Source organism: Mytilus galloprovincialis, chromosome 10 (genome assembly GCF_965363235.1).
Source record: "Mytilus galloprovincialis chromosome 10, xbMytGall1.hap1.1, whole genome shotgun sequence".
Classification (NCBI taxonomy): domain Eukaryota; kingdom Metazoa; phylum Mollusca; class Bivalvia; order Mytilida; family Mytilidae; genus Mytilus; species Mytilus galloprovincialis.
The window spans coordinates 3,050,111-3,066,992 of record NC_134847.1 but is presented as its reverse complement, the minus strand read 5'-3'; the positions used below and the strand labels follow the sequence as shown (position 1 = coordinate 3,066,992).

At 30.6% G+C, this 16,882-nt stretch overlaps 1 long non-coding RNA gene across 1 annotated transcript; it reads left to right on the top strand.

The window, feature by feature from the left end:
* Positions 1-5,416: 5,416 nt before the first annotated feature.
* On the top strand, positions 5,417-7,307 carry LOC143048936 (uncharacterized). Its single transcript, XR_012969945.1, has 2 exons — positions 5,417-6,186; positions 6,853-7,307. It is a non-coding gene; the product is annotated as an uncharacterized LOC143048936 (long non-coding RNA).
* Positions 7,308-16,882: the final 9,575 nt, after the last annotated feature.

Below are 16,882 nucleotides of genomic sequence, written 5' to 3'. Positions count from 1 at the left end.
ATATATTAAAAAATACAGTCTTTGCTATCATTGTTTTTTATAAAACCTAAGGTTATGTAGAGCATTCCTTGCGTTTTGTGACGAATCCTTGTATCGTCAATGTGTCAAGTTAGTCCACCTTTAATTTTTATATATCATGAGTCAATATGTCAATAATAATAGGAATCTTTATCAATTAACAATAGCAATTACACATTTATTGTGCAGTTTTGTATGGTAAATATGGGATTTGTGTCGGTGATTACCTCGCTGAAGTGTGTACATTTCAATATGAATTTAAAAGTGGTAGGCGTGACCTAACCCTATTCACGGTCAGTGACTTTATATCACATAGAAATATAGAATAAACTATAAAATTAGAACAGTCTGTGATAGCTGGATTTTCTTGAAAGTCATATGATAAATACAAAGTATCAATTTGAAAGCCATATTTTTTTTTTTAATTAATAGTTCTGCTATGAATCTATATTTTAAATCATTGTTAGGCGAAAATATTATATATGTATGTTATAAGGCTTTAGTAGAGAAAAGAGATGCTTCTAAGATTTTCACAATTAATAGCAAAAAGTACAAGTTCTATGTTTTCCTTAAAATCATTAGAAAAGATAAATATCTAAAATTAGATTACACAGTCATCGTTACATTTTCATTGGGATTGTCTCTTTATACCAGTTTACAAGGCTTTATAGACTTATATAAGTAGATACACTTAAAATGCTTCCGGTACTTGCGTATCAATCAGACTTTTAAAGGCAAATTATTATAAAAAACTGCGTTACAGTTTACCTCTATATCCATTAATCTTTATCTGTGATGCATATTGTTGTTATCATTTAGGCATTATATATATATATAGATATATAAAACAAGAAATAAATAAACAAAAATACTGAGTTTTATCAAATAAGGTAACTCAAATTCATGTATAATATTCAGAAAAGAAAGAAAGAAAACAAATGAGTAACATGAACTAAATCAATGTTTTAGATAACTACATAATTAGATAGAACTATCTAAAACGGTGGAAATATAGAACCCTTTCGACTAACTCTACGGAAGAACTATCAGGATTCCTTCAAGAGAAGATCTATTAAGATAAGTTCTCTAGGGTAGACCTATTACAATCGGATCTAGGATAGATTAACAGTAGTCAACAGTTATTCAAATTTTTACTCGACAAAAAAAAAACACGACAGAATCGCATCAGCTCCAGAAAAAAATTAGATCGGTGCGTCAAAATGGTAAGCATATATATCCCTGCTACGAATGCACCATCTGTATAAGATTTTATCAGTTCGTTCAGACTTCATGTAGAGCAGTAATACTATCGTGATTTTGGACATTGGCGGTTATCTGCATTTTCCCAGTAAATCATATTTTGAATACAAAGCATCAATTAATATATGGCAGTTATCAAGCAGTCCGTTTCTATGTATGTTGGCATTTGTTTTTGTTGCAGTTCATTGTTTCTTTTGTTCTGTTGTTTTCCTTTTATAGTTAATGTGTTCCCTTCAGTTTTAGTTTGTAACCCGAATTGGTTTTCGCTTAATCGATATTCTGTTTGATTGATATAATATTGATACATTTAAAAGAAAATAGATATGTGTAGAATAGACAAAAAAAGAATAAAAACACAGTAATTAAGATCACTGAAATAACTTAAATTAAGAAATTAACTCAAATTAAAAAAGAAATGGAAGAAAGAAATTAAAAACAAATTAAAAAGTACATTACTTAAAATATATTATATTACGTTATGGAACTGTCAAAAATTGTTCAAGTGATTTATCAGGAAATACTAATATAGAACAACTTCCACCTCTTCAAGTATTTTAAGTAAATACATTCTGAGTACTTCTAGCACTTGAGTAGTAATACAACGTTTAAAGACAAATTAGTATCGATTTATGCTTATCTTCGATTTATCTTATTGTTTTCATTAAAACACCGAATCACATTTACCAGCAGTATACCCATCTAATGTGAATGTATATAAGGACATGTTTTAGACATGCGTGAACTCTACTAGTTACTTTAACATCAACGTGTGTTCAGGAATTGTAATATTTCAATGAATGAAAGAAACCCCACACAAAACAAATATATTGGCAAATAAAGTTAAAGCATAGTATCTTCAAATATGCAGCGAAATACCAAAGATAAAATCACTTCATAACATATTCTCTACCAATACCTTTGTGTTTTAGTATGAACATGGAAACGGTGGAATATGCTAAAAAGTAAAATTATAAAAAAATACCGAACTACAAGGAAAACTGAAATCGGAAAGTCCCTTATCAAATGGTAAAATCAAAAGCTCAGACATATAAAACGAATGGATAACAATTGTCATATTCCGAACTTGGTACCGGCATTTTCTTAAGCAGAAAATTGGGGATTAAACCTGGTTTTATAGCTTGTTAAATCTCTCAATTGTATGACAGTCGTATACAAAATTTTAATTATATTGACAACACCGTGTGAACAAAACAAACAGACATAATAGTTAAATTATAGTTAAATAGGGTTCATAAACACAGGTAACATAGATATTCATGAATATTTTATGTGAACAAATTTGAATGAATTTAAAACAAAATAGATAATAGAGAGAATAAGTAATACATGAAAATAATAAACAAATGTAATCAAATAAATGAAAAGAAGTTAAAAGATATATCTGAGAAAGAAAGAATGAATGAAAAAAAATAATACTTTAATGTACATGTATTAGAAAACTAAATACAAATAATAAGTTTCTCAGAAAAGGTTCTCGGGATAGATATCCAGGATATGTTATAAGATAGAACTGTTAAACATGTACTAGGTTAAAACTGCCCATTAACACAAACGGTACCGATTCTTCTGCACCAGATGCAAAGTTTGACAACCAATCAGAATCTTTTTAGTCATGCTCCAGACCAAACTATTTGAAAATCCAAAGCTTATTTAAACGATGAAGAACTACACACAAAAAACAATTATGACCAAAACCGGCCAAGAAAACAGATCTTTGCATGAGGAGGATACATTCCTTAATCTAAAATATTTTGATATAATTTTGTAACAGCAAATTTTAATAGCACAACATCCGTATTTTAATGCGTATGGCTACTGGGCTGATGACTATACGTCCATCGACAGAGGCATCGACGCAGTGGTAGTAATAGCATTAACGGTAACAACTTCTCTGCACCAGATGCGCATTTCAACACTCAATGTCTCTTCAGTGATGATCGAGAACAAAATGTTTGAAAATCTCAAGCTGTATAGGGAAAAGAAAATCCAAAAAGGTTAATGATCGAACTTCAGAATTTGTTATTAAAGTGACAGGATAACTATTACTTCAACAGTTTTGGAACAGTTCTGCTGACAGTTCCTGACAGTTTTTCCTGGCAATTCCTGACAGATATTAAGATTGCCTGAAAATAGTTCCAACTGAAACTCATTACATATACAATATTGGTTCTAACATGATATGATAATAATAATAGTATTTGTAATAGTAGTATTTGTAGTAGTAGTAATAGTTGTAGTAGTTGTAGTAGTAGTAATAGTTGTAGTAGTTGTAGTAGTTGTAGCTGTAGTTGAAGTTGTAGTAGTAGTAGTATAAGTAGTAGTAGTAGTACTAGTATTATTATTATTATTATTATTAGTAGTAGTAGTAGTAGTAGTAGTAGTAGTAGTAGTAGTCTTAGTATTAGTTGTTGTAGCTGTTGTTGAAGTAGTAGTAGTAGTAGTAGTAGTAGTAGTAGTAGTAGTAGTAGTAGTAGTAGTCTTAGTAGTAGTAGTTGTTGTAGCTGTAGTTGCAGAAGTAGTAGTAGTAGTAGTAGGAGGAGGAGCAGAAGTAGTAGTAGTAGAATTTTTAAGCAACTTTCTATAACTACTTCAATACTGGTACTACTAATTATACTTCTTCTACTACCTGTACTTTTTATTTCTACCACATCTATTCTACTATTAAATCTACTACATCTGCTCACAGTTGATTTATTGTCCTACTTTTTCTACAACTGGTACTAATGTTTTACAACTGCTACCAATTTTTCTACTACAGGTACTACTTCTATTATTTCAAGTAACTACTACTACTTCTGCTACAACTACTACTGTTTCTACTTCTATTACTTCTTCTTCTACTTCTGCTAATACATCATATACTTCTTCTGATTCTTTTCCTACTACTGCTATTTTTTTTTCTGACAATGAGACTATGTCTTCTACAAAAACTGCAAACAAAAAAATGTATGTCCCATTCCTGGTTTTTCTACTAGTACTACTGATAATACTTCTGCTACAACTGTTTTAACTGTTCCTTGTAGAATTATTATTACTTATACAACTACTTCAACTTCGTATTATACTTCGTCTACTTACTGTTATTACTACATTTACTACTTCTACTACAGCTGCTTCCATATTTTCTTCTTCTATTACTACTGCTACTGCTTTTATTACTAGTTCTTTAAATACTATTTCAATTATTTGTTCTTAATACTGCAGCAACTTATTAAGGAACTTTTACGACCAAAACTACTTCTACTACTTTTGCGATTCATATTACTTGAGGAATAACAGTACTGTAGTTGAAGAGTTGCCACCGTCAATTGTAGATTTGACGGTCACAAATGCAGTTTTACTGGCAACTCTTCAACTACAGTACTGTTATTTCGATTCTAATGCATTACAAAAAGAAATAATACGATCAAACTTGATAAAATGTCTAAATTTGACAAATAATAAAAAAACGCGAAACATTACATATGATTTTGGCGCAAAGACGTCATGGACAAACGTGACGTCATACAAATGAAAACTTACAAACTGGAGGATATTACGTTACCTGTACGATTCAAATTCGGATAAAATTACATTAAAACGGCGAATTCGAGGTAGCTGTTGTTATAATTTCTATTATATAGCAGTATTCGAACATTTGTTGATTCAATCAATTCAAAATGGCGGGTCCCTCCTTAGTTACGTCTGGTCAACTGTGGATATGACGTCAACTTTTAGCCAATGAAAAAAAATGGTTACATAAAAATTGAATTAGAATACTACTTCTTCTATTTCTGTTACTACTTTTAGTATTGCTACTAATTTTTAGAAATGGAAATAATAGAAACAGAAGTAAAAGTAATAGTAGCAGTAATATAATTCGAAGCAATAGTTATTCAATAAGTTATAGCAGTAGTAATACAAATAATAGAAATAGTATTAGAAGTACTAGTAATAGTGATAAGAGTAGTTGTAATGTGTGCAACATTTCCTGAGACGGTCAATATATTTACCTTCATAAAAAACACTCAGAGCCAATTATTTGAAACCCAAGGATGTATAAGAACAAAAACAGTTGAAAGATCATGAATATATCTTGCTCATTTGATGAGATAATATTAACGATTACATAAAAAAAACAAAAACCTTTTCAAGTTTAATACTTTACCACGCATATACGCTTTTTACGCTTACCCCCTTACACCGCGCATACGCTTTTTACGCTTATCCCCTTCCCCCGCAACTACGCTTTCCTACGCTTTTCATGCATCTTGTCTTCAAAACGTTAATGTAAAAATTTAACGTACAAATAAATGTTGTGACATTTAAAAATCAATAAATGAGACAAGTGCCAGTGCTTATCGTAGGAAATGGGCGGTCATTATACACTTAATCGATGAATATTCATGATATTCTCACATGTACACAAATGTATTAATAACAGACGACAATAACAAATATGGCGGCCTCCGGCAGGTCGAGTGTATGGGATGTTTAAGAACAAATTGTGTCTGGACCAGCCCTTCAAAATATATCAGACGACGAAAGTATTGAAGGTGAGGATAACGGGAATGTATCTGATATAGATGAACCGTTGGTTGGCGAGGAGGAAGATGATATTGATGATGAAATCGTGTAGGATCAGGAGGATGGAAATGATGATACTGACATGCTGACATGAATCAGATAATATGGAGCGAGGCTAATCAAGATATAAGTGTTCGACAGTTTAACGAACGTACCGGACCTAAAGTATTATTGAATGATGATGTTAGTGAACTGGCACAAACATGATTAGTAAACATGCCCAAGAGACCAATCTAAATGCAACACGCAAACAGCAGCTAGCCGGACGAAATGACACAAACTGAACGGAGACAGATTTTGCTGAAATGTCTGCATATTTAGGTAAGTGAAAACAATATCTGTACAAACTAACAATGGTTATACGTGTACGATTTATTGTAAGCTTGGTTGATAGTAAGAAAATTAAATTGAAATGCATAGTAAATTCCCTTTATTAAACTGATATACATTTGTATATACATGTACATGTGATGTATGCATTTTTATGCACTGTTTATGTACAGGCCTGTTATTCAGTGGTTGTCGTTTGTTGATGCGGTTCATAGGTGTTTCTCCTTTCTAATGTTGTAGATTTTTTGGTTTTTTACATTTTTGGTTCCTTTAAATAGCTTGCTGTTTTGTGTACAAAATGTAAGCCTTGGCTCTATGTTGAAGGCTGTATGTTGACCTATAATTGTTTATTTTTTTTATTCATTGTGACTTGGATTGAGAGTTGTTTCATTGGCAATCAAACCACATGCTTTTATTTAAAATATTTATTGGTTTGTACATGCCTTTATACATGTCTGATATTTTAAAATTGTGTTTGCTTGTTACATGTATTTTTATAATTCTCAAAAGTAGAAGTAGGTTTAACACAGAAATTTTACATGTCAAGATATGTATGTACAGCCTATATCCACATGTACATGATGTATATTTAAAAGTGATATTAAAAGTAACATTTTTATGACAAAAAGTAAAAAGTGTATATTTTATCTTTTCTAGGAATCCTAATTCTAATAGGGATTATACAAGTTCCGGACTACAAGTTGTTATGGTCGAAAAATAAATTCCTTGCAAATGGAGGTGTAAAAGAGGTCATGCCTGTAAAAAGATATGAAAAGCTGACACAGTATTTACATGTGAATGAGCCGGAGGCGGATTCTACTGACAAACTTGCCAGAATTAGGCCTCTATTAGACTCTGTTTTTGAAAGATGTCGAGTAGCTAAAAAAACGTTTACTCTTCCTTATAATCCATGTCATGATGATGTATTCGTGACTGGACATTAAGCAGCAAACAATCAATCAACTATGTTTTAATACGACTATTTTAGTTTAAATTAAAAATGTGTTATCCTTGCAATTGATCCTTTATAAATCAAAACATTTACTTAATATATACAGAATATATGTATAAATGAGATACCTTTAGCACATAAAACATATGTACTCACAGAATATATTACTTGTTGTATACCAATTATTTTAGAGTGATATTACTGAAAGGAGGCAAAAAGATGGTACTGTTGAACAAATCACAAGACCACGGATCATTTAATGAATGGCTGTTATTTATTTTGAATTTATTGAACCATAAAATTAATTTTTGACTCTTCACATTGAATAATCCGCGAAGCGGATTATGTTAAATGTGAAGAGTCAAAAATTAGTTTTATGGTTCAATAAATTTAAAATAAATTATTGCCATTCATTATGAATAAATTTCTATCAAAAATAAGGCTCAAAGATATATATTAATACGAATAACAACGTACACAGATGTTTGCGTATGATTATTTTAACCAATCGGAAGACAGTAAATTCACCAAATTTATTTATTACTAATTACCAGGCAAACTTTCATGGTGTTGATATTAATATTTGTGACCAACTTCGGTCAAAATATCCTGTTGGAAGAAGCTTCTTTTCTTCCTTTTCACTAATTTGTGTGTAATAAATGGCTTTGTATTGTATGACCATTTCAACCAAGTAAAAAAAAAAGAAAAAAAAGATACACCCAACTTGATTTAAGGATTAATTTGGTGGCACATTTAATCAATGGCTACTCTTTCACTAAAAGGAGAGCCCCTCTCCCTATACCTCTAGCTAATGTAGAAAAGTAAACGCATAACAATACGCACATTAAAATTCAGTTCAAGAGAAGTCCGAGTATGATGTCAGAAGATGTAACCAAAGAAAATAAACAAAATGACAATAATACATAAATAACAACAGACTACTACAAATGTAGCAGTTAACTGACATGCCAGCTCCAGACTTCAATTAAACTGACTGAAAGATTATGATTTCATCATATGAACATCAGGCACAATCCTTCCCGTTAGGGGTTTAGTATCATACCATTTGTATATTTACTGTTAAATATTTGTGGTTTGTTTGGCACAGTAATCAATCAGTTTGAACTTTATAAATCTCAAAGGATTTTTTTTTTATTTTATATCTTTGTATTAATATTAAATCTAGTAGACAAAAATATTCTATTCCATTCTATTCTATATAAATTTAATGACTATAATTGTTTGTCCACTTTTGATGATATACATGTGTAATTGATTTTTCTGTGAAGCAGATAAAAAATTATAACTGCATTAAATACATGTATCAATCGCAGTAATCTTATTTCTTTTATAAAATTGTCTTCAGTTTATCTTTGGAGAAAAAACTTTAACTGACATAAACAGTAACCATGATTTAACTGCTTGGTTAAATTTGCAATTGATTTAGGTTTTTTCAATGTGCTGGTAATATTTCATTGCAGATGAAGTTCTTTTGATTATTCCCCTTTGTTCACTATGACAACGGCATTTTCAAAACGTTATCAAAAATCTGATTTCTTTTTAAATTAGCCGTAGAACACGTATAGTTATTTGATCAATTGACATAAAGTACGATTTTATATCAGAAGTTTTCAATTAAGATATCCATGTTGTCTAATAAATTCGGTAACATACATTTCCAAACAAAACACCGACGCAATCGACATTCGTCAAAATTGACAAAAAAATGATACAGAAAACAACTTTACACCACGATTATTCGCCGTATTTAAGCCCACAAGGTATAAAAATATAGTTTAAATAAATGTTATTCGTATCTCTATGCATGGAACTTATTTTTTCTGTCCATAATGAGGTTTTTCTAGTCAAGGCAGATGCCAAGACATGGGGATCAATTAGTTGAAAGTGGCCGACGTCAAAACGTGCCAATTAAATATAGCGTGCGGAAATGCGACGTTTTCAACCAAAATGCTCGAGGAGACGGTGAAATTAAACAAAATGGAAGAAAGGGGGAAAGTGTTAAAAATTTACCCTCTCATACCAGACGAATAAGTTAAGAGGAATTGCATAAAACTTTTGATCAAATTTTTCATTTATGTTTTTGTTTTAAGACTATTTGTTTCCACTGTATATAGTCTTGGGGAAAAGTACATAGCACCTTAAGTGCTATGCAAATAGTATCATTTTTTCTGTGCTAAAGTTTTAATCTGGTTCAAGATTTAAAATGGTGCGTATGACTATTAAACTCGTGCACAGGACCTTCAAAATGTAGCACACAACTTCAAACCCGCATAGAGTAAGTCAAAATGTCTTTGAAAGTTATGCGCAATAAAGGCAAATATTCATAATTCATAAATCATACTCAGGAGTTTCCTAGTCGTTCACATTAGTTTTAAGTTATCGCGCATGAGTTTCAAAGTCGTGCGCACGATATTTCAAACTGGTGCACACAAGATAAGATCTCCATCAAACGAAAATATTTATATGTACATGGCGCATAAAGGTCTCGCTCTGTAATAATGCATTCAAGGGCAATACGAAATTTCATAAATTCGTTGGCAAGAAATTGTACACGTGCGAGCACTAACAATTCAATTTTCTATATAATTTGTATCTCCAGCAGACACATCTCTTATAAAAATAGTTGATAAACATTGACACTTTTGATATACACCTTTGATATACATTTTATAAAGATCTTGCATTTGTACATACAGGTAAAGAAAAATAATATGAAGTTTTGTGAATGATTGTGTAAAGGGTGCAAGAATATTTAAATCACCTCCGTGGCTTCAATAAATAGCAGAATCTGTTCCGTAAATAATGTTTCATATCTTTTATGGTCACTTTGAACCAATTGCATCTAGCAGTCTTTGCATGTTTGTTTCTTAGTTTATTTTTTTTCTTTCTTTTTTTTTGGAAAAGGGGGGGGGGGGGGGGGGGGTTGTTATTGTAGCTTCGCTTCAAGATTTACAGGATCATCAATATATAGTATCTGCAGTTCAGGCTGTAGCATTATTTGTAGCAATTTCTTTCGTAGTAAAATCGTCTGCTCTTATATTTCCATTGTCAGGCAACAAAGCACTAAAACTAACTGTCAAATTAATTGAATGTTTTAGGAAACTTTATATTTCCATTGTCAGGCAACAACGCACTTTAACTATCAAATGAATTGAATGTTTAAGTAAACTATATATTGCATTTTAATCAGGAAAAAATGATGACCTTACACAGGTCATTATAGTATGCCTTGAAGCAAATTTCATTGAAACTTGATATCGTCCAGGTTGATTCTTCAAAACAAAGAGCTATCGTTCTGAAAGAAAATAAAACTTACTGTCATTCACGAAGAACTGCACAGTGAACTTTCAACGAAGGACAGACGAACTCATTCAATGTATGATAAGACTGAACCTCACCAACGTGAATCTGTAGACCATCTCATGTACAATAAGACTGACTCTCATCAAAGTGAATCTGTAGACCATCTCATGTATGATCAGACTGAACCTCACCAAAGTGAATCTGAAGACCAGCTCATGTATGATAAGACTGAACCTCATCAACGTGAATCTGAAGACCATCTCATGTATGATCAGACTGAACATCACCAAAGTGAATATGTAGGCAATCTCATGTATGATAAGACTTAACCTCACCAACGTGAATCTGTAGACCATCTCATGTATGATCAGACTGAACCTCACCAAAGTGATTCTGTAGACCATCTCATGTATGATAGTACTGAACCTCACCAACGTGAATCTGTCGGCCATTACACTTATGATTAGACTGAACCTCACCATCGTGAATCTGTAGACCATCTCATGTATGATTAGACAGAACCTCACCAACGTGAATCTCTCGGCTATCTCATGTATGATAAGACTAAACCTCACCAACGTGAATCTTTAGACCATCTCATATATGATAAGACGAAACCTCACCAACGTGAATCTGTAGACCATCTCATGTATGATAAGACTGAACCGTACCAACGTGAATCTGTAGACCATCTCATGTATGATAAGACTGAACCTCACCAACGTAAATCTGTAGACCATCTCATGTATGATTAGACCAAATTTCCCAACGTGAATCTCTAGACCATCTCATGAATGATAAGACTGAACCTCACCAAAGTGGATCTCACCTCGTGTATGATTTCTGTTATGAATTTCTGCACTTGGTTTATACTGCATTGCTATAGAATTTACTTTTGTCGCTGAACGGTGGGCTGGTTGTGATTCTATACTATACCATCACATAGATGAAAAATACCATATTGCGAAAGAGCACTTTGTTGTCACAATGAACCATACGTAAACAAATGATTGGTTAATGGCATGGATTTTAGCTGAAAGACGTGATTTGATCGATGCAAGTATTAAGAAAATGACAATGACGTCATGTTAAAAAAATACAGAAATAAACATAAACTATTTCATAATAATTATGCTTTTATAAGTACTTTGTATTTTAACATGTTAAATGTAAAACATACTTGATGCATATTATCAATTAACAACATGTGTTAAAAGATGATGTAAGTGATATTTTTTTCATCTGAAATTTGTCCATCAATACATTTTTTTATTTGATTTGTCTCCCCTTAAACATGTTAAGTATTTAAATTTCATTTCAATGTAGATGCAGCTTCTTTGTGTTTTCAACCTGTATTTGATTAGAAATGTAATGTAAAGTAAATTATAAATGACAGTTTATGTTTAATGTCATTGTTACTGAGAAGTATATATTTGATTACAAACTTGTTAGATGTTTATACTACACTATTACAGATTTGACTTTTGTTGCTAAATGGTGGTCCGGCTGTGATTGTATACTGTACATGAAACACTTTGTTACGGAACACCTTGTTGTCACAATGAGGAGTGCATCTTGAATTAACACAATTATTAATACAACAAATCATCTATGCCCCATGATGTCTTCGTATGGCAACATCAATACTAACATAACAGTTTTTAACAGTACACGTTAACATAACTATTCAGGTTTTTGTGCCTAGTCAGGAGCTTGTTTTAAATACATAAGAAGATGTTGTAGCATTGCCAATGAGACAACTATAAATGGAAACACAACTGAGAGCGATTTTCACAAATGTTAGTATACAAGCAAATTACCTCACCAAGTAAAAGAAAAAATATCTGCAAAAAAATCAGATTGTACCTTATACCTTTCATATACTACAATCTTTCATGATAATACTATGATTGTTTGGTCTACTTTGTTTTAGAAATATTGCCTTGTGCAATCTACAGAAAACAACGCTACCCGTGCATATTTTGTTTGCCATTATATAAAACAATTATATAAAATAGACACATTGCTAAAAAGATAAATACATGAATACACACAAAAAAAATATTTCATAAATTGAACCAATGCATATTGATTTGGCATAATATTAATCAATATCATATGTCATAGATACATTTTTAAAATAAAATAAATTTATAAATAGAATAATAAGCTTTATAAACTTAATTAAATTAATTGAATAAATTGTTTTATGAAAGCAAGAAAAGGTATGTTCAAAATAACCTAATTGAAAATATTGCATTTGCTTCAAATTACTATATATATATAGATAAGACTGCCAAGTACGGATCTAGGATAGATCTCTCAAGATCTGTTATCATATAGAACTGTCTGAATCTGTCATATTTTAGAATTATCATGATATGTTATCTTCAAGAACAGTTTGTGACTATTCATAGTCGGAACAATCCAAAACAGTTCTAGGGTAAAACTGGTATTGTCAGAAACTGTTCCAAAGGGGTTCTAATCGACTGACATTTCTAGAGCAGTTTTTTTTTTTTTACCGTTTCTGATAAATTTTGAGATTGATTAGAACTAATCACAATTGTTTCTCTGTATTTAAAAGTACATACACAACCTTTGGTTTATTGTTTTTTGTTTTTGGTATCAGCGTTTCTTATGAAAGTCAATTTGGAAGTGCTTCTTACGCATCAACAATAAAGGGATAAATTATGTGTATATTCATTTGATGTGTTTGAGCTTTGATTTTGACATTTGAGAAGGGGCTTTCTGTTTTAAATTTTCCTTGGAGTTCGGTATTTTTGTATTATACCTTTTAGGTGAATTTACCGTATAGGATATCTCAAGTTTATCAGATTTGTTATTTTAATTTAATAACGAAACACGTGAATTTAAAATATGTTCTATTTCTAACTTACGATAATGTATTCTGTTATGTTTATTTGCAATCTCAATTTGATTACATTTCATTTAACCCAATCTTTAATGAGACTTACTTTTTATGTTATACATACCAATATGTGTAGTTTAAAGCAAATGTATTTGAAGTAATACTCAATTTTATATAAAACCGGTTTTTAACGTTTGAACAAAGATTTTTTGAGAAAGCACAATATTTTTATCGCAAGTCAAACAAAAATATATAGTATTAATTGTGTTCCCCACATATTAGGTTCATTTATATCAATTATACAATTATGAGAAAATTCACTATGACATTCATGATGTTTAATAGATAGTTGATTAGTTTGATCTGAGACTATTGTGTAATAGTAATCTTATGTTTTGTATATCGGTTAATGAAGCATTTATCAAAGATAACGATGTTATGGTCTAATTTCAAGAAGATGATAATTACTTGTACATCCGTTTCCCTCCTGTTACACAATTCTAATACCTTCCAACTCCTACTTTCCTCGTAGATAATCTAACACTCTCAAAGGTTATCAAGAACATATCAAATATGACCTATTATGCTATTAAACTGTTCAATCAGATATTTATCATTCGTACATTCGTTATTATATGTTTTCTTGTATGTAGGTTATGATAAGTAGTTGCACATTGAGTGCTTCCGATACTTGAGAAGAGATAATACTATTATGGTAAATTATATTAGACATCTGCATATAATTTTACATCTAATTATCATTTATCTAAAAGTTAAAATTAAAAACTGAACGAAAATTACAAGTAATATATTTATTGAATATGAATATATACTAGTATAAACAAATGCTTCAGATACATTATAATCAAACTATTACTTATTATAAAAGTATCGTTTGCATGCGTATTCGAATAATTGTAGGATAAAATACATTTGCAAAAAAAAAAAAAAATTCAGTATAGGCAAATAAAGAAAAAGAAACATATATTAAAAAATACAGTCTTTGCTATCATTGTTTTTTATAAAACCTAAGGTTATGTAGAGCATTCCTTGCGTTTTGTGACGAATCCTTGTATCGTCAATGTGTCAAGTTAGTCCACCTTTAATTTTTATATATCATGAGTCAATATGTCAATAATAATAGGAATCTTTATCAATTAACAATAGCAATTACATATTTATTGTGCAGTTTTGTATGGTAAATATGGGATTTGTGTCGGTGATTACCTCGCTGAAGTGTGTACATTTCAATATGAATTTAAAAGTGGTAGGCGTGACCTAACCCTATTCACGGTCAGTGACTTTATATCACATAGAAATATAGAATAAACTATAAAATTAGAACAGTCTGTGATAGCTGGATTTTCTTGAAAGTCATATGATAAATACAAAGTATCAATTTGAAAGCCATATTTTTTTTTTTAATTAATAGTTCTGCTATGAATCTATATTTTAAATCATTGTTAGGCGAAAATATTATATATGTATGTTATAAGGCTTTAGTAGAGAAAAGAGATGCTTCTAAGATTTTCACAATTAATAGCAAAAAGTACAAGTTCTATGTTTTCCTTAAAATCATTAGAAAAGATAAATATCTAAAATTAGATTACACAGTCATCGTTACATTTTCATTGGGATTGTCTCTTTATACCAGTTTACAAGGCTTTATAGACTTATATAAGTAGATACACTTAAAATGCTTCCGGTACTTGCGTATCAATCAGACTTTTAAAGGCAAATTATTATAAAAAACTGCGTTACAGTTTACCTCTATATCCATTAATCTTTATCTGTGATGCATATTGTTGTTATCATTTAGGCATTATATATATATATAGATATATAAAACAAGAAATAAATAAACAAAAATACTGAGTTTTATCAAATAAGGTAACTCAAATACATGTATAATATTCAGAAAAGAAAGAAAGAAAACAAATGAGTAACATGAACTAAATCAATGTTTTAGATAACTACATAATTAGATAGAACTATCTAAAACGGTGGAAATATAGAACCCTTTCGACTAACTCTACGGAAGAACTATCAGGATTCGTTCAAGAGAAGATCTATTAAGATAAGTTCTCTAGGGTAGACCTATTACAATCGGATCTAGGATAGATTAACAGTAGTCAACAGTTATTCAAATTTTTACTCGACAAAAAAAAACACGACAGAATCGCATCAGCTCCAGAAAAAAATTAGATCGGTGCGTCAAAATGGTAAGCATATATATCCCTGCTACGAATGCACCATCTGTATAAGATTTTAACAGTTCGTTCAGACTTCATGTAGAGCAGTAATACTATCGTGATTTTGGACATTGGCGGTTATCTGCATTTTCCCAGTAAATCATATTTTGAATACAAAGCATCAATTAATATATGGCAGTTATCAAGCAGTCCGTTTCTATGTATGTTGGCGTTTGTTTTTGTTGCAGTTCATTGTTTCTGTTGTTCTGTTGTTTTCCTTTTATAGTTAATGTGTTCCCTTCAGTTTTAGTTTGTAACCCGAATTGGTTTTCGCTTAATCGATATTCTGTTTGATTGATATAATATTGATACATTTAAAAGAAAATAGATATGTATAGAATAGACAAAAAAAGAAGAAAAACACAGTAATTAAGATCACTGAAATAACTTAAATTAAGAAATTAACTCAAATTAAAAAAGAAATGGAAGAAAGAAATTAAAAACAAATTAAAAAGTACATTACTTAAAATATATTATATTACGTTATGGAACTGTCAAAAATTGTTCAAGTGATTTATCAGGAAATACTAATATAGAACAACTTCCACCTCTTCAAGTATTTTAAGTAAATACATTCTGAGTACTTCTAGCACTTGAGTAGTAATACAACGTTTAAAGACAAATTAGTATCGATTTATGCTTATCTTCGATTTATCTTATTGTTTTCATTAAAACACCGAATCACATTTACCAGCAGTATACCCATCTAATGTGGATGTATATAAGGACATGTTTTAGACATGCGTGAACTCTACTAGTTACTTTAATATCAACGTGTGTTCAGGAATTGTAATATTTCAATGAATGAAAGAAAACCCACACAAAACAAATATATTGGCAAATAAAGTTAAAGCATAGTATCTTCAAATATGCAGCGAAATACCAAAGATAAAATCACCTCATAACATATTCTCTACCAATACCTTTGTGTTTTAGTATGAACATGGAAACGGTGGAATATGCTAAAAAGTAAAATTTAAAAAAAATACCGAACTACAAGGAAAACTGAAATCGGAAAGTCCCTTATCAAATGGTAAAATCAAAAGCTCAGACATATAAAACGACTGGATAACAATTGTCATATTCCGAACTTGGTACAGGCATTTTCTTAAGCAGAAAATTGGGGATTAAACCTGGTTTTATAGCTTGTTAAATCTCTCAATTGTATGACAGTCGTATAAAAAATTTTAATTATATTGACAACACCGTGTGAACAAAACAAACAGACATAATAGTTAAATTATAGTTAAATAGGGTTCATAAACACAGGTAACATAGATATTCATGAAT